The sequence below is a fragment of the Homalodisca vitripennis genome, chromosome 6 (genome assembly GCF_021130785.1).
Source record: "Homalodisca vitripennis isolate AUS2020 chromosome 6, UT_GWSS_2.1, whole genome shotgun sequence".
Taxonomy (NCBI): Eukaryota; Metazoa; Arthropoda; class Insecta; order Hemiptera; family Cicadellidae; genus Homalodisca; species Homalodisca vitripennis.
In genome coordinates, this window is record NC_060212.1 from 121,435,099 (window position 1) to 121,454,951 (window position 19,853).

Here is a 19,853-nt window from a genome sequence, read left to right on the forward strand (position 1 = left end):
TGTCTAACCTATACAGTATACACAATTTGGGGCAATCCGCGAATTTTATTTTTACACTCCCGTGCCTTCACATTCATCTAATATACTTGGCTTAAGATATGTTTTTACTTATAATCTACATTTAATTCTTACCTGTTAATGATGTTATGAACTAAATCATTGACTCTCCCAAGACAATGCCAAGGCAATATAGTTTTTATGGGTTCGTTCAACTGCGGGGAATTATTTTCACGTTTTTGTTCAGGATTATTTAATTGAAAATATTATTGTTAAGGTTAATTGTGATTTCGTTCAGTTCGTATATTTAATCATCTTTTTTCATTTCAGTGTTTATTAGTCTGTGGTCATACTGTTAAAAATGTAACTTTATGGTTATGAGGATAGTTTGATGTTATCTCTTTGCCTACGGTTTCCTTGAAAAAAAAAAAAAAAACTATGTCGTCTACATAACAGTGATGGAATTTACTTTCTGGCATTTATTTAATTTAGAATGTATTTGTTCTCGGTTTGATTTATGAATATTTCCGAAACAATGCCAGAAAGTGGTGAGCCAGTGCAGACTCTTATCCAAATATTTTTGTTGCAGAAATATACTGGTAAATTATTTCTCCAACGGATTGGTTTCCAAGTTTGTTGTATAAGGGCTGTCTTTAAAATGTCAAGTGAGTCTTCTACTGATATACTGTACTTGTGAATACATCCTTTATATCAAATGAGATGACTTTACGAGAGCTCGTTACGTTTTTGTTTTTAATTCCATTTACACGTTCTACTGTGCTTTTATTGTTGTATGATTATCTATTTTTATTTCATTTCGTATAATTATCCATATTTGAAGGGATTTACTGTTTATAAATGTACTGTTGTATTTATTTTATTTGTCTAGTTTTTAGGAGTCCTCTCGGGTTTTGAACCGAAGGTTTATTAGTTTGGATTGATGATGTATTGTTTTGTGATTTTTCAGTAATGACGATTTATTCATTGTTTTCATGATTTGTTCATAATATTTTTGTTGGGCTGCTTTTTAGATTTTTAAATTGGTTTTTTATGAAATTTCGTATTTCTTCTTTCTTCTGTTTTCTTTCTGTCTAAAATGACAACAGTGCTGCCTCGGTCTGCTTTTATTACTGATTTTCAATTTTTTCAATTTTACTTTTATTTTAGTTCTTGTGATTTAATGTTTTAGTCCTCCAAGTTCTTCTTCCTTACATCAAAGAGCTTCTTCCGTATTCCTGTTACAAGGTGAAAGAAATGTATAGTTAATTTCTTTTAGATTCGGACAAGTTTTCAATTCCCACATACACTTCAATATGTCCAGGTTTTCATTTTGACCCGCTATAAAACAGGTCGATTTCTCCGTTTCACTACTAACACCAACTCTACTTGTCCAAGCATTAAATCATGAAACAATTTTATTTCCCTCCTGTACATCTTGTCACTGCTTTCCAAAACCATGCACAAAGTCTTCTTACTTGATAAAGATTTATACATATTGAATGTCCAAAGGCAAAAATGTTGAGAATTGATCTAGCCGTAGTCATAAAAAAGTCAGCTATATTTCAGCCATGTGACGTTCAAGTAAATTGACCAAAGTATCTCAATACCTCTTCCAAGTTTTTCTGCCGTTTCCTGCTAATATGTTTCATGTCCTCAAAAATACAAGCATCAAAGATGTCTTAGTATGGTAATTTAAAAGATATTTTAGATTCCTCAAGCACCCGGCTACTTTGAGGTCACATTTTGAGGATGGATTGAGGTTGAGTGTGTTTTCACACGTCAAGTCTTTCCCACAAACCCGTTATTACTTGAAGTCTTGTAGAGATATCGAGATCACCATAGGGATTGTGAAGTGCAGTGGACCTGGAACTAAGCCAAGACTGGAATCCTCGTAGATCATACTCCACCTTAAACTTTAGGATACCCTGATCGATCAGGTATTGGGTTCTTGATTAAAACTCTAAATAAGAAACAACCGAGTGAGTAAGGAAGTTGATCTTACATGAACCATCGTTTACACGCTAACTCTCATCTTTCATCCATACTGGCTTATGAGCCGGCATTTGCTGCATCAGCGGTTGATTGATTTGAAATCTTACAGTGATGACATCACAGATTTCTTAAATGATCCATTCCTGACATCCAGCTGATCGGTTCCCGATGAGATGTCCTAGCTATCACGACCCTGAGGACTCGCCGGCCCGCGGCGGCTGATATAGGTTAATGGAGGCGTTGTTGTGATAGTCTGAAATGTCGAGGCCAGACTTGCAATATCAGCTGCTGTAAACCTCTCCTCATCTGGGATAATTTGCGCCTAAATAGGCAACAAGTGTCGGTGCGCATGAGTCTTGCCCGCCACCGCCACTGCGCTTGCGCCTGCCGCGCTGTCCCTGAGATTACCTTGCTTTCTATATAAAAAATGTTTAATTTTTCTAGTTTTCTGGTTCTTTTTTGTTAAATTGTTGGCAAGGCCTGCCATTTATGTAAAACCACAGCGAAGAGAGGACAAGTACAGAAAATGTCATAAACAGATCTGGAAAGTTCACTTTTTATGTAAGAGATGGTATCAATAGAAGGAAGATAAAGTGGGATGTTGTGACACTTTCCTTGGATTTGAATATGTAAATACAACATATCCAGTCCTGTCCCTAATATTGAGTAAATTCTAAAAAGTCCTGACCTGGACAGTCAAAATAGGTTTACCCTGTTTGGAAATTTCAATAATATGTTAGGTGGATGTTCATTGTAGCGTTGGCATTCATGTATAGACAACGATGAGGATGGGAGTCCAAGGGAGTTTTGGTGTTACCGTCCAGTTTTATCCCCCGAGGTATCGAGATCAAATGGAGTTATAAACTTATTTTTGTACTTTTTGCTTTTAACTAAGACGAATGGTTATTACTTCTATATCTGTTTTTGTTCCTTTCGGTATGCATCTTTTACGGAGAATGCATTTAGATAACTAATGAGCTATAGACATGAAAGTTTGCAAGTAACTTCACTTCTTCATCGAAAACATCGAGGTTAACGATGACACTAGTCCCTCGATGCGATTTGGCTGAGCTTCGTTCGAAGCTTATCACCGATGGGGATAACAACTTATATCTTCTGTCAGTCTGATCGTTGGTAAAACTTTTTTTGTCAGATTGTCAATCCGTCCTCTCAACAATAATGAAATGATGAGATATACTTAAAATGGAAAAAAGCGACGGAAGTGAAGCCTGTTACGCGACACGTGGTCTGGCGTACTCATGCCTAAGTGTAGTTGTTGAATCACGAGTATATCGTTGTACTAGTGTTACGCTGGCCGAAAAGAAAAGTTCATACATGTACCAATGTCAGAACTAAAACCAATATTTTTCTAACCGTCTTACAAAATTAAAATTCATGAAATAGTTAAAATTATGACTTTTGATCTATACGCAATAAGAGTTCAAATACTGTTTTAGCAAACCTATGACCAAATTTTGCTTATTTTTTACATCATTACATGATTTGTTTCATGAAAAGGTTAAGGGCGGTATGTTTTAACTAGTACACTCTAAATGTATTAACTTCGTATAAGTGGAACTTACAATGTTTCATAAGAAATCCATTATGAAGGAAACAGGATTTTTCCAGACATTTGCCATCGTTCAGTGAAACAAGAAATCAGTAACACTACGTTTCGAGATCTGCAATCTGATCTCTTCTTCAGGTAAAGAAATAACCTAATACATAATTACAAACTAGGTTAAAATAAACAAATTTTACCAAAGCGTTGTGGCACGCCTAAAGCAGGAATCACAACCACCATGTTGTTTGTCAACTTCACTAACTCTATTAAACATGCACTTAATAAAAAACTTGATTTCTTGTTTCACTGAACGATGGCAAATGTCCGGGAAAAATCCTGTTTCCTTCACAATCCTTCCATCTTCAAAAATAACCTTCAAATAAAGAAATCCATTATATTATTCATATTTAAGAGAAGAAATGTTCATTATATGGTTCATCACCACAGGTTATAAGACAAAATCCCATTAGGCCTAATATTTTTAATCTTACGTTAATAGATGAACAGAGGTTTTTCGTTTATATGCACCATACATGTAATCTGTAGCATCTTATATAGTCTGAATGCAAAGTCTCGGGTAAACCTTTGTACCTAGACCTTTGTAAAGGGAAGTACTTGCAAGACCTAAGTCTGTGGAATTGTGAAGGCTTAGAGATTTTTAATTGAGTAACAAACAAGTTTTAAAACCAAACTTTTTCGATTCGAATTCCAAAACTTACACCTCATAAATTATAAAAACCTCATAAATTAAAAAACTTTCTTTCTAAGTAGACTCTTAAAATGATCCCTTTTGCACCAAATTTGACTATTCTTTCAAGTGACACAAATATTTTTCTGTTTATTTTTCAAGTCATTCAGTACATTAGTCCAGAGTTGTAAATAAGTGATTTTTGGGAACGAGATTAGCTTCTCACTGTCTTTCACTCCAATCCTCAGAAGTGCTCAATCCTGCGGAGCACAAGTTACAAAAGCACAAGTCATCTCTAGAAATGGGCCGTAACAAGGTGGTAATGAGTGAAGAAATGTCCACGACAATGACAGCGGCTCAGTGTGGTTACCAAACTGACGACAAGAATGAGCTCGGAGAGTGGTAACTGCATCATAGTGTCAGCAAGGTCTGTTGGGACCATTCATGAATGACAGCTCCTTACCTTGGCCTGCGCTGAGATGACAACCCAACCTAACCTTCACCGTCCCACCAGATCAGACCGCAACAGTGCTGCAACCTCCTACAATTCTGTTTGTAAATACAGGACTAGTCCTTTCGCGCGTGGCGATCCACGACGTTTTCTTTTCTTCTAGATTCGAAGGCTGTTGGCAAGACTTGACTACGCGTTGGTAGGCTTACTTTGCTCGTCCATGAAGTACTCGTAAGTTGGCATAAGATGACATGGAAACATGGGAAGATACGAGCGATATGAATCTTTGAACAAAAGTAATAAAGAGTTGGCTGTGGTGAAAACGATCTTCAATTTTGTCACATAAGAACGTTGTTATATATCAAAACACGTCTATACTTCTATTATTAGCCTTAGAATTGTGGGGCTGCTTCTTTTAAGGAAACATGGAAGATACGAGCGATATGAATCTTTGAACAAAAGTAATAAAGAGCTGGCTGTGGTGAAACGATCTTCAATTTTGTCACATAAGAACGTTGTTATATATCAAACACGTCATATGACTTCTATTATTATCCTTAGAATTGTGGGGCTGTGCTTCTTTTAAGGAAACATGGGTGGAAGATACGAGCGATTTGAATCTTTGAACAAAATTAATAAAGAGTTGGCTGTGGTGAAACGTTCTTCAATTTTGTCACATAAGAACGTTGTTATATATCAAAACACGTCTATAATTCTATTATTAGCCTTAGAATTGTGGGGCTGCTTCTTTTAAGCGAAACATGGAGAAGATACGAGCGATATGAATCTTTGAACAAAAAGTAATAAAGAGTTGGCCTCTGGTGGAAACGATTCTTCATTTTTGTCAACATAAGAACGGTTGTTATTTATCAAACACGTCTATACTTCTCTTATTTAGCCTTAGAATTGTGGGGCTGCTTTCATTTTAAGGAAACATGGGAAGATACGAGCGGATCATGGAATCTTTGTACAAAAAATTAATAAAGAATGGCTGTGGTGAATGAAAACGATCTTAACCTTTGTCACATAAGAACGTTGTTATATATCAAAACAGCGTCTATACTTCTATTATTAGCATTAGAATTGTGGGGCTGCTTCTTTGTAGGGAAACATGGGAAGATACGAACGATATGAATCTTTGAACAAAAAGTAATTAAAAGAGCTGGTTGTGGTGAAACGATCTTCAATTTTGTCACATAAGAACGATTGTTATATATCAAACACGTCTATACTTCTATTATTAGCCTTATAATTATGGAGCTGCTTCCTTTTAACTATATAATAAAAATATACATATAATAATACAATAAAAAATTTCTGGGTTTCCTATTAAAGTCGGTTTTACGGGCGAAGATTTTACGTTGACAACGTCTTTTTCTCGGTAGAATTTTTATTGATATGACTATTATTAAATTGCACAATAGGAACAAGGAATTGAATGAAAATAAAGAATTGCACAAATTTTTAACTATAGAAATATATTTTGTTTACTAAAACATTGTACATAAATTTGAAAAGAATTAAAATTTGTTATTGTAAATGGTAAAGTTGAATAAAACATTTACTAAAATTGGGAATTTGAAATTCGTGCGTAAACACAGTTAAATTCTAACTCCGCGCGTGGTGATTGGTCGGTTTAGTTCGTTTGTTTGTTCGCACTGTTATGTCAGGGTTAGAGGTTATAATTTGTTATTTTAAATGTTTGATTAGCAATACGCGCTGTTTCTTCTCAATCGACATGAATTACGAATTGATTGCAGGGTTCCCGAGTGATTTAAAACTAATAATTTACTTAAAAACTATTAAAATTTGTATATAGTATGGGACATAACACTATAAACTCTGTTTCTCATAATTTTGTGTCAATCTAAACAATTTAATCAAATCAATCATAGTTTACGTTAATGAAATATCAGTGTACTATTATTTACCTTTATTGTTGTAGTTGTTGTAAATGACGAATCTAAGCACTCCAAATTTTCACGAATAAACATAGTTATTCTGCTTTATCCCGTGCGGCGGGACCCACAGTTATCTGCTTTATCCCGTGCGGATCCCGTGCGGCGGGACCCACTGGACGGGCATCGTAAAACGTTACCGGGCGTTACACTTTTTCATGAGTGACTCCGAGGCCGCAACCTAATTTAAGACGGTTGTCACGTCAAAAACTGTGTTTAAATATGCCCATAAAAAACAATGGTTCTATACTTATAGATTTGGTTCACACTTTTAGTTAGATAGCTTAAAACAGGTTATTTTTGACAAGTGAGATCTTTCATAGTATGTTTATATGTCTTCAGGTTTCTATTGAACTAAAGTTGGAGGGGTCACATATACAATACATTTGTTGATAATTGGTCATTATGCACGAATTTAGCTACCGCGTATCAAATTAAAATTGTTTTCTAGAAAAAGGTGTTTATTACACATTAAAAATCGAACACAAAATCAAAACTATTGATCTGAATAGTATTGTTGTATGACTTCTATCTTGGATTAGAATCTCTTGTTATAGGTCGTTATTATCGAAAACCGTGAAAATCAATTATACGCCATATGAAACTTTAGAAAAAAAGCGCTTGAACATTAATATTAAAAGAGAAGAATCAGCGATTGCCTCCAGTGTACGTAAAACTCAGGCGGGAATTCCACCCTAACCTCGAACACCTCGTATTACAAGCGACCCCGCTGTTGCTACAAGTCTGTAACTTGTGTAAGTTGTGGGGCGCGGAGCACAACCCACTTGGTGACCTACTCAGCAATGCTGACACTACTATTAGACAAGCCTTCAGTATCTGATACATCCCCCCCCCCCCACCCCCCCCCCCCCCCACCCCCCCCCCCCCCCACCCCCCCCCCCCCCCACCCCCCCCCCCCCCCACCCCCCCCCCCCCCCACCCCCCCACTACTTTAGAAGATTTTGGCCAATTGAATTTGGAAGAAGCTTATAACTCATTCACGAGAGACTTTCATGTTAAAAGTAAACAAAGAGATTTTACAATAATGACTGCAAGTTATTTTTTATTAATTAAATGAGTATGAATGAATTAACTCTTTACAAGCTCTTTTTTATTCTGAATGGACACTGCATTACAAAAAACAGCAGATCCACTTCGTATTCAGGACCACTTTCTAAACTTAAAAAAACCTTTTTGGCAATTTTACAAGCCTAGAATGTAAGGCGGCATAATTGATTTTTTATTTTGGTTATTTTTTATATATTTGTTGTCACAGCCTTTTCATATAACTTTCCTCAAGATAGGAAAATATAAAAAGAGTTGATTACCATGATTTTGTGCAATCATATCCAAGGAACAACAGCTGAAAATAAGAATTTTATTATTACATTATTTATATGATTTAAGGGTATAGCATGTTTACACTTAAATGTTACTACACCAAGTTTTTTTAACATAGTTAATGACTATGACTGTCTTTAGTCATCTTTCATACTGTAAAAAGTACATATCTTTTTCTTCAACCATTATGTGAGGGTTTTGATTTATACCCACACATATTTATATATTATACCCACAATTCACGTTTTGATTTGAAAAGACAATTATTTTTACTTTCTTTAGGGAAGGTATCTTGAAGGACTGTAAATAAAAAAATTAAAATCAGTTCAACCAAAATTGATTACACCACATCGCCTATATTGTATACTTTTAGCACTCAGATAGGTTTTCAAATAGCAATATAACTTGCTTAAATTATTTTACAATGAAATGGAAATTATTCAATAAGATTTTATGGACATGTCTTCTTCAGAGCATAAATAAATTTCGATTGCCCATTTACTGTTTCGAAAAAAAAAATAAAGATTTTGTGGGTATCACCTTACATCAAAGTAGGCTATAATTTAGCGTTTTGGGGTTTCCTTAAAAAAAGAAATTTTGAGGACAACTAAAATTTTTAACTGAATTCCCATTTAACTAACTAATTTTAAAGAAGTTTAAGAAATGACAGAAAGATGAAAACGGGTTTTCTACAACATAACCTCTCTAATCTCTGACATAACCAAAATGAGAAGAAATTTACAAATTTGAAATTTTTGAAGAAAGATAAAACTTTCAAAATGTAAACCTCACTCTCATTTCACAAAACTTAAAATATAAAAAATGAGAAAGCTAGACACTGCTATCTCTTGCTCAGTTGAGTTTTGGTTAAAGTAACGGCCAATCAAAGGTGATATTAAATCTGTCTACACAATATAAACTGGCACTAACACAAGGGATCTTCTAAATTTACAACATGGTGTAAAGTAAGAGAAAGGTCCATACTTTATTTACATCCTTTATGGTAGTATTAATGAATGCGATGTTTATTACTCATTGCGCGTGAACTTATGGGTTAACTAGTTCAGTCGTTGATAACATAAAACTCGGTTAGTCTAGTGTTACCATGAAGAGATGTAAACATCTGTTGTAACTGCGCCACTTCATCTTTCTTCATCATTGAATTTTTTCTCAAGCACTGTAATTCAAGTTTTTAAGTTTCTTATCACCACCCCAGAAGTGTTTTCCACACTATCGGTAATTCCTTGCAAAAAGCGCACGACCTGGGTTTTCTTGCAATCGATAAAGTTCCACTAAGGAAGAAATCGATCGTCAACCACGATAAAATTTTGTTGGAGGTCGAAATGGAGGGAATCAAAAGGGTAAAAATATGAAATAATTTGTTTTCAGGTCATATTGTTTAGTTTGACACACTTAAAAGGGTTAGATACGTAAATAAATGTTAAATTAGCGCCAGATAACCGTATACAGACCCACTTCCAGTCTCTTTATCTAGTTTTCTGACTAGATAAAAAATCACAAAAAATTAGTAAAAAACTTCAAAAAATACAATGTGAAAAATATCTTTACTGTTCAATTTCGACCTCTAATAAAACTAGTGTGGTTAAATTAGCCTACATTTTAAGACAAATTCCTCTATCGATTTCAAGAAACGCCATATCGTGAGCACATACATCGCAAATTTACTTTTTTACTATAACGTTTTTGTGGTGGAACTACTCAAAAGAAATTCCCTGCTAACATTGGTAAAAAGTTACCCACATATGCTACTATGTAATTTCACAAACAAATCTAGCACCAAAAGAAATAGACGTAGTTTTGACAAACAGAGTGTACGTGGTTGTAACCGCAAGTGCGTTTGTTACTTTTATTGTGAAAAGTGCGGTTGTCCGTGCCTCGGAAATATATTGCTGACTTGTTTTTATGTCTTATCTGTTGCACATGCTTTTTGCCAGAAATGTTTTGAAATAGTTTGTATCATATGAACTCGTTACGTAATATGCACCATTGCAACACATTAGAGCTGTTATAAAAGAACACGTTTTGATTATGTGTTACAAAAAAGTGATTGTAAAGTTTCGATACTTTTGCTGCTATCCTTTACAGTTGTCAAACTCAGTAGTATAAGATCAAACAAGCAACCAAGTTGCAAATAAAAAAACACGCGGGTAATCAACTAAACATAATATCACAGACTTTTACGGAATGTAGACAACTCTAATTGAAATTCAACGCAAAGAAAGGGGAATTGCATCTCCACCAACGGCATCTCAGTCAGGTATGCCGCACAAGGATTATTTGCTATTGGTTGATCGAGTTGGCCGGTAGTTCGAGCCATCCGTGATCTGCACACGAATTTCTGGTGTATACTAGGAAGTGATTTCTTCAATATTTACTTGGCAGATGATCTTTATAAAATCTTGGCTCTGCGCCCACGCGAAGCGAGTATACTAGTTTTTGAGCCAGTGCCAGCGTTGCTTACGATGGCTGTGTTGACAGTTCTAATGCTAACTAAGTCTCCTTATATATTTCGCGCGGCAGAAGATACGTCTCTGGACGTCGCTAAGAGACTTGAAAACGAAAGTTACTTTGCATTGAGAAAATGTCTGCAGAAATAGGAGTGCGAAATGAATTTTGAATGTAGGCCTATATAATAATCCTCGTAAATGAAACTCCACAATGATTGGATAGAATAGAACAATAAAAGGAAGGTGAACTGGAGCTAAACTCTAAATTTAGTTGAATCAACCCTTCCTACCATAGCTACGATATGTGTAGAAAACTCAGTTACTCCACCGTGTTTAGAGACCGTGTCTATCACATCGTAGTGCACTCAATTGTGTACCTGATGAGACAATGAGACTACCACTTCACCTATTTATAGGTGTCTCTGATGTCGAAACGATGTAAATGTTTCGTTTGAGCTTCTTCGTCGTCGACTTTCTTTGGATCTCTTCAATTTTATAACATGAAACCACTAACCCCTTTTTTGGATTTTCTGATTCCAGAGAGTGAAACTGAAATGTAAAAACTGAACTTATCGCAGTTTAGTACGAACTAGTGTTTTTTAGAACTAATCATTATTATTTAATTCCCTTTGTTTTTGAAAAGTTAGGTATGAGACTACACTGCACATCCTGTTCTTCAAATAGAGTTTAAAGATTCATTTTGTTGGTAAAAGTTTATAAATGGACTAACTAGCCAGATGTCACTTCTCGTGCCAAAATAGACGCAGCGTTCTCGAGGACCCCGTGCCAGGCTGGGGGTTGAAGAGGCAGGAGGCAGGAGGACACGTGTTTCCTGGGGTATTGTACCACTGCCACCTCAATTACGGAGACGCTCGCCGGATGCGAGTGTAGACCGCCGCCAAATAAGGATATCCTCCCCGGATACAATTGTGCCGATCTGTTTCCTACTCCCTCTGTTGTTGTAACTTCGAAATGTTGTTTTTGCCCGACCCCGGCAGCGCCAGCTGTCGCCCACACCGGCACATCCTGATCCTCCCCGCCACACCTCTCAGCGACACCCCAGTTCCTGGATCCGGATCTGCTTGGCTGGGAATGCTAATTAATTTACTTTGTCACTAACATGTTTACAGTTAGCGATTCAATAAAACCTCTTAACTAAGTAGAATCCCTTACAAAATTGTAACGTGACAAGGAAGTATTCGTACTGTTTTTAGTTTTTTATCAATGCTATTTTAAATTAATTGCATCATAGTCTACCAAAATTGGTGAGTTGGTTGGGGAGACTGGTTGATAAAAATAATCCTATAATGAGTGTTTTCTTTCACTTCTGTCTATGGAACATGTATGTATAATGCTAAAGCTGAGGAGGCTATTAGTAACTCTTTGGTGTAGTTTACTATTCAATCCCCATAGAGCCCCATAAAACGAGGTAGAATAGCACATGTAAAGCATTGAGCTTTTTCTGGACAGGTGAACAGGGATATCTGTCATTAGGGATAAAATTTCAGAAATCCAACAATTCCAGTGTAAACCCAAGCATTCATCGAGGTTTTAAAATTTTTAGATGCAAAATGTCTAGCTAGAATTGTTGCTGATTGGTAGAATAGATAGATAAGATACAGTTTAGTTAATATATTCCTGCTTGAACAGCTCATGTAGTAATAATATCAGTGCTGGTCAATGTAGAAGTTATTGGTATTGGGTATTGATAAAGGTTTTTGAACTTTTGTGTTGTCCTGAGAAATAACACTCATTCCATTGTCGGGTCTTTTTGAAGAGAAGACGGACCTACGGGAGGCTACATTACTGAATATGGAATGGCAGAAAGGTCTAAAAATGAAAAGTATTCCTATCTCGGATAATCTTTAATGTTTAGAAATATCTGTGGTGGACAATTCAGAAGTTATTGGCTGCAATGTAAATCACAATGATATAATTGAAGATAAATATGAACTTCACTATCTGCGAGAATCTCTAAATGTTTTATCTTCAACCCTGAAAATGATTTGGATTTAACATTTTGATGTCATCGAGTTTGGGTCAAATAAAACTATTAGGTCAAATTTATTGCTGCGTTGGAATATTCTTCAACGCTCTATTATCACTAAGATGACTTAATGCAGAAGATGTTGACTGCAACAGTACTAGAGAGAATCATCATCTTCAGGAGGTCTGCAAGAAATAATTGAAAGTCCAGATGAGTGCTTTCATCTGATCAAGATTCCCCTCTTTCTACCGAGTTGTGACAATATATTTGAGAACTTTGAGTGAAACATTCATCATCCCGATCTTGAACAGATTCCTGCCAGACCCTCAGCGGTTGACGGCCGATGGTAAATGTACCACCATGTGGTGCGGTGCGGCGTCGCGGCCTGGCCCTGCCCTGTCTGGTCCGACAATGCTTTATACTTATGCTAATCAACTTACGACACCACCGTACTGTTTGCTCCACAGTTGAGGCATGGCGCGGTGTTGTGACGTGGAATAGCTCAGGTTATAAATGGCTCGGCGCTAACATCAAGCACAACCGCCGCGCCGCGCCGCCCTGCGCCAAGCAGGGTTGGTTCACTGGAGGTTGGTACTAAACAATAGCCAGTGTCAGTTCATACTCGGTGGAATGTTAAGGTGGGATATCAACCACATGTTCACCAGTGGCGAGGCGGTTCGATGCACACGTGGAAGCCTCACCATACATACACAACAAGCTCTTAGACCTAATTCAAACTCTATATTTAGATTATTAATTGTATTTAAGGCTCTACATAGTTTAAAAAGAGGCTTGTATTTATTGATTAATTTGATGCCCATTGAAAACTACACAGATGAAACTCTTATGGTTTATCCAAATGGAGAAGTTATCATCAGGCTTCAGCTTATTATGGTACAAACTGTTCGATCACGAAATATAATGTTTTGCTCTATTTTATCCTCTTAAAACTAAAACTTAATTAATGAAAGGTTTGTATGGGTTCAAGATAGACTTACAATGTCAACTTAGTTTGATTTTAGACGACTAGCTCAAAAACAGTTACAAATTATATGTATGCATTATTGAACTAAAATATTTGAATGAAATTTTCAGAAAATAATATTCACGAAAATAAGCGAAATGGAGAATTACGAACTCTAAATTTTAAATTTAGAAGTTAAAAAATGCATTCTTGATTTTTAAAAATGTTTGCAGCAAACTAATTATTTTATTTAAAACGGAATATTGTATGTCGTTCGATACGGAGCAAAATTAAATAATTAAACATTTGCAAATTTTAAGTTGTGATTTTGAACTAATAATAGTGGGAATTGAGATTATGTAGGGTGTAAGCGCGTCCGCTACGGGAGTGCTCAATTACGTGTTATATGGCAATTTGTATTACATGCATAACACAAGGGCCTGCCCAGGGATGTATTTGTGGGGGAAAGATAATTCTGGAAATAATAGCGTCTGTATTCTATTAAGAATTAAAAAAGTAAAAATATTAAAGATTTGTATGCACGTGTTTTAACATATCATTAGAGTTTCGCATAGATCGTCATATGTATCTACAGTAACTGAAAATATTTACAATATTTTCGGTAGGGAGAGGATTAATCTCCATATACGCCTTCCTGAGTACGTCGCTGATGGAACAAGCACGTTCAACTGACATTGTCCATCCGGTATAACGCTGAATAGTGGCATCTTGTCCTCGTGTGTCTGGTTAATAAGTCTGGACCATAAGGAAAGCAAAGTGCACCTGTTCTGTTGAAGTATTCATTTTGGACACTACCAGAATACAAATTTCCTTTGGGAATATATGAAATGATTAGGTTGTAACCAATCTAATTTCTAATTAGTGATTCGATAAACTTTATTTAAAACCTACTTTAGAGTATTCGAAAAAGACGTAGAAGTCAATACGAATGGTTATCGTTCTCCAACATCTATAGCTTTGGCAAAGTACAATGTTTTCAGCAAAATATTCCAAATAAAATTTTGATTTTATTCATAAACAACAACAAAAGTCGGTTTACTAAGGCTGATTGACGAGAAGAATGATCACACCAACATAAAAAAGGCTTTTTTTGCGTAAAGTTCACAAACGTTACCATAAACTAGTTAGTTTAGTAAATATAATATTATCTGGAGTTTTTCTGCCAAGTTCTTTATCGTTCAAATGAAATTCGCCATAGACTCGAGCATTCTCAGCAAATACATCAATTCAATGAACACCGATTATTGTTTATATCTCCGCCATTTTGTTATCGATAAAATAACATGTTAGAGCAGAAAGCTTTATTGTGTTTAACTAAATTTCCTAAATAATATCTCTTCGTTGAACGTATGATTTACTCGGACACTATATTACAAGGAAGTAGCCAACGAGGGGATCCAAGGGGTTCGGAACCCCCCCCCAAATGTTCACTTTTTCAATTACTTTTTAGCAAACTATTATTATTATTATTTACATAATTCAATATTATTAATATGTACTAATGAAAGATCGTTCTCAACATTGAAAGGGGTTAAGAAATTTTTAAGGAACATAATGGGGAATGAGCGGTTGACTGCACTTGCTATACTTTCTGTTGACCAAAGGAAAATATCAATCGTCTTCACCCTCATCCCAAACTTTTTTCCCTGGCTACGTTCTTGCTATATTGTTATTATATTGGAACTCGTTACATTTACTGCTTAAACTGAAGCTGACAATAAACATTTCAATATTTCTATTCCTACATAACTTATGTGGTCTTGATCACATCTGTCACTGTTTTGGAAAGCTTGAAATTGTATTAATGATTTACATTCTAAATTTGTGAAAAGTGTACAATCTATTATAGCACATCGCGGAGTCAACACCCACGATTATGTGTTAGACAACAAAAATAATGATCATATGTTCCTCCACTATATTCATGTTTTAGTATGACAATGTAGAAGTCGATGTATCTGTGACTTGATACGGTCTGTGACATGATAAGGACATAGAAGAGCAGAGAGCTGCAGGCCGAGGTAGCACGGGATAAGGACAGAGAAGTGCAGAGAGATACAGGCCTAGGTACGTGATAAGGACAGAGAAGTGCAGAGAGCTGCAGGCCGAGTTACGGGATAAGGACAGAGAAGTGCAGAGAGATACAGGCCTAGGTACGTGATAAGGACAGAGAAGTGCAGAGAGCTGCAGGCCGAGGTACGGGATAAGGACAGAGAAGTGCAGAGAGATACAGGCCTAGGTACGTGATAAGGACAGAGAAGTGCAGAGAGCTGCAGGCCGAGTTACAGGATAAGGACAGAGAAGTGCAGAGAGATACAGGCCTAGGTACGTGATAAGGACAGAGAAGTGCAGAGAGCTGCAGGCCGAGGTACGGGATAAGGACAGAGAAGTGCAGAGAGATACAGGCCGAGGTACGGGATAAGGACAGAGAAGTGCAGAGAGATACAGGCCGAGGTACGGGATAAGGACAGAGAAGTGCAGAGAGCTGCAGGCCGAGGTACGGGATAAGGACAGAGAAGTGCAGAGAGATACAGGCCTAGGTACGGGATAAGGACAGAGAAGTGCAGAGAGCTACAGGCCTAGGTACGGGATAAGGACAGAGAAGTGCAGAGAGCTGCAGGCCGACTTACGGGATAAGGACAGAGAAGTGCAGAGAGCTGCAGGCCGAGGTACGGGATAAGGACAGAGAAGTGCAGAGAGCTACAGGCCTAGGTACGGGATAAGGACAGAGAAGTGCAGAGAGCTGCAGGCCGAGTTACGGGATAAGGACAGAGAAGTGCAGAGAGCTGCAGGGGGGGATAAGGACAGAGAAGTGCAGAGAGATACAGGCCTAGGTACGTGATAAGGACAGAGAAGTGCAGAGAGCTGCAGGCCGAGGTACGGGATAAGGACAGAGAAGTGCAGAGAGCTGCAGGCCGAGTTACGGGATAAGGACAGAGAAGTGCAGAGAGATACAGGCCGAGGTACGGGATAAGGACAGAGAAGTGCAGAGAGATACAGGCCTAGGTATGGGACAAGGACGGAGAAGTGCAGAAAGCTACAGGCCTAGGTACGTGATAAGGACAGAGAAGTGCAGAGAGCTGCAGGCCGACTTACGGGATAAGGACAGAGAAGTGCAGAGAGCTGCAGGCCGAGGTTCGGGATAAGGACGGAGAAGTGCAGAAAGCTACAGACCTAGGTACGTGATAAGGACAGAGAAGTGCAGAGAGCTGCAGGCCGAGTTACGGGATAAGGACAGAGAAGTGCAGAGAGCTGCAGGCCGAGATACGGGATAAGGCCAAGGCTCCTGTCTCCGGCAGTTGGGCAGATCAGGTGGCGTGGCGAAACTCTGGGCAGTGGGCAGTGGGTAGGACTCGGCCCTGATGGTGATTGTGAGCGGTGATTGATTGATTGGTCAAGCGGTGCGGCGCGGCTCAGCCCGATCTGACCGTCACGACTGTAGGGGTGGCCGCTCTGTGACATGGGCTTGTCCGCAGTGGTGAAGGTCTACCCCGAGAGGTTCGGTGGACTCTATATTTTACACGTTGCAACATCAACGGGAACGGTGGAAACTAGGACGTAGACGAGAAAGGATAAGAAGGAAGGACCCTGGAATGCACAATACTAACCCTAACGCAATACTCTCGACTTCCATATGTGGATTGACTTTTTGACCCCACACAGCCTCTGGTGGTCTATTTGCGTTTAGTGAAGTTCGTATTCTCTGATACTCTGGTCGAGAGTACCTTGAGCAGGCTCGAAAATGATTCGAACTCCTGGATTAGGAAACAATCAGATCTCGCGTCATAGATCGTGTATGATGAGCAGACCTTCTGGCCTTCAGCTTCAGGAACTGGTTAACCTACACCACCCTTGAACACTACACGCCAGTTTTAAGACATCCCCACCGATCATACTCACCATTTACTAATATTGATTAGTATATAGGAATACCTTTCAGTGTCACTAAGAACTTAAATTTCATTTTGATATTATTGCACTGTGATGTTCGCTAAGTTAGTGTGCCAATTTTGGGTCGCTTTGTAACATGAGTTGACAATTTTTTTAAAACTACTAATTTTATGGATCCTTCATAGATAATATTTATTTATTGTATACCGATGGGAATAAGACACCACTTGCAATAACAATGTTAGTCAATCTTTAAAGATAACTTACGTTCTTTGAAGATTAATGCATATTTATGACATCCATTCAAAATCAGGTTTTAGTTACCGTACAATTCGGAGATGGAAATCTCTTCCAGTACCAATCACTCACCTCAAGAATACTTAATATACGATATGTTAAAAAAGGAGAAGACTCGTCCCTGTTAAAATGCCCGTGAAGCTGCTCGTAATAATTAGCTATTCATTGATGAACAAATAAAATTGGAAGTAATTAAGAGCCTTGAGAAATATCAATAATGCCTTGGAAAAGTGAGGGCAATTCTTTAAATTTTAACTTGATAACTCTTTTTAAATAAAAAGTCGAGGAAAATTAGGTTTCAGATGTGTTTGAATTATTATCTTATAAATTATTATGATGGCATCTAGCGGATTGAGTAACCTGCCAGACATAGTGGTACATATAGAGTAATACACAACACCCTCTCTCGTACACTACCGGTGCAGGCCCGGTAGTCCGGTACCGCCGCTCAACCCTCGACCTCTGGTCATGGACCGCAGTGAAAGGGACATTCCACCACAAATTGTGCAAATCCTATTACAATATTTCGCTTACTCTTGATAATTAAATTAGGGTCCAGTCGCCTGATATTTTGAAACTAGCTATCTGACCTACTATCACTATTGCTTTGATTGCTTTTTGAAACTACCAAAGAAATTATTGGTAGAAATATTTCAAATTGACCAAAACCTCTGTTAATTCAATTTTTAATTATGGTATTAGGACTTCCTTAATTTAAACTGTTTTATAAGCAACGTGCGAGAAAAAGAGATACATAAATGTTACGCACTGTATGATGTACATGTTAATAATTCAAAATCACTACGATTCTTATATGCGAATGTTCTCCCACATGGGTATTATGAACATCCCAATAGTTTATTTATCTAATAAAAGAAAATATTTTAGACCTTACTAAGAGATTGAGGTACATATTTATGAGGCCCTTAAGTGACATTTTAAGAGTAGGGAGAGAAATCTTAGAAATAATCGATAGAGAACATTACATCAACAAAGAAGGTAGCTCTTAATTGTCGAAATGCTGGCAGCATATGATAAAGAAGCCGATACTGATCACTGTTGATCATTTGGGATGTTGGTTGGTTAAGCCAATCACTTTAAAGCTACGTTCCCTTCAACTCACTTGCATAGGCGGATTCTACTATTGATGGTTTCTGTTTGACTGAAAATCGGCCTCTCCATGGTGAGGCCGAAAAATTTCAAGAATTGAATTTTGTAAGTGAGTAATGATTCGACGTAGTCGGAGTAACTTAGGTGTTACTTATGACATCAACCCTGTAAGACTAAGAACAAAGATGTCATATATTTAACACTACATTAGCACTGAGACATGAAAATTTAAGTTTTCGAAATAAAATGGTTTTGCGTTTGAGAGGATTTTCTATTTTTAACACAGTCCCACACTTAAGCCTCAAGTCATAAATGGGAAACCTCTGTTGCTCAACTGGCAGCTAATCTGCGTGCTTTCTCCAACAAGGTTTCCAGACTATATTCATCTCCCACAGTGCTTGATTACTCCCCCATCACATTGATCACCAGGATTACTCGCATTATTGCTCTATCTACTAGCAACCAATCATTCATATTCTGGGATTCCCCAAAGAATTTGGGACACAGTCTGTAGGAACCTCGTATACTATAATACCAATCACAGATTTTCAAAATAGCTATTTTCGTTATATTTCCCAGAATTAAAAACCGGCTATAGCAAAATGACCAGGGTTTTCCATATAAGAGCACCGTTAAACCTCATACAGATGTGTACCCTTATATATTAATCTTATGCGATATATCTTACTTTACAGATTTTGTGTGTGTATACTTTTTGAATAGTTATATACTGAAGTACTGTACAATACAGTTTGAGACGTTTTACTGAATAACCTACAGAAATGTCGAAAAAACGAAAAAGCGTTTGGATACCTATTAATTACGTTTTTAACATGGGACATATCCCATAATTATATGAGTGAAAACAAGAGCACGGAACTTGGACGAGGTTCAACATTGCTCTTATGGAAAATAAACTCAAAGCCATTTTGTTAAAGCCGGCTCTTAAGGACCATATTGGCCTCTAGAAGGGTTTCAGCATCCAAAGTTCCCTTGCCTCTGGTTCCACCCAGCTCTTATAACACTTTATAATTAGTAAACTTTCGGACTCACCAACATCAAATTGTTTTTCGAAACATATATATGCTCGTACAGAGATAGTAAATATCCATCCTAAAACCTCT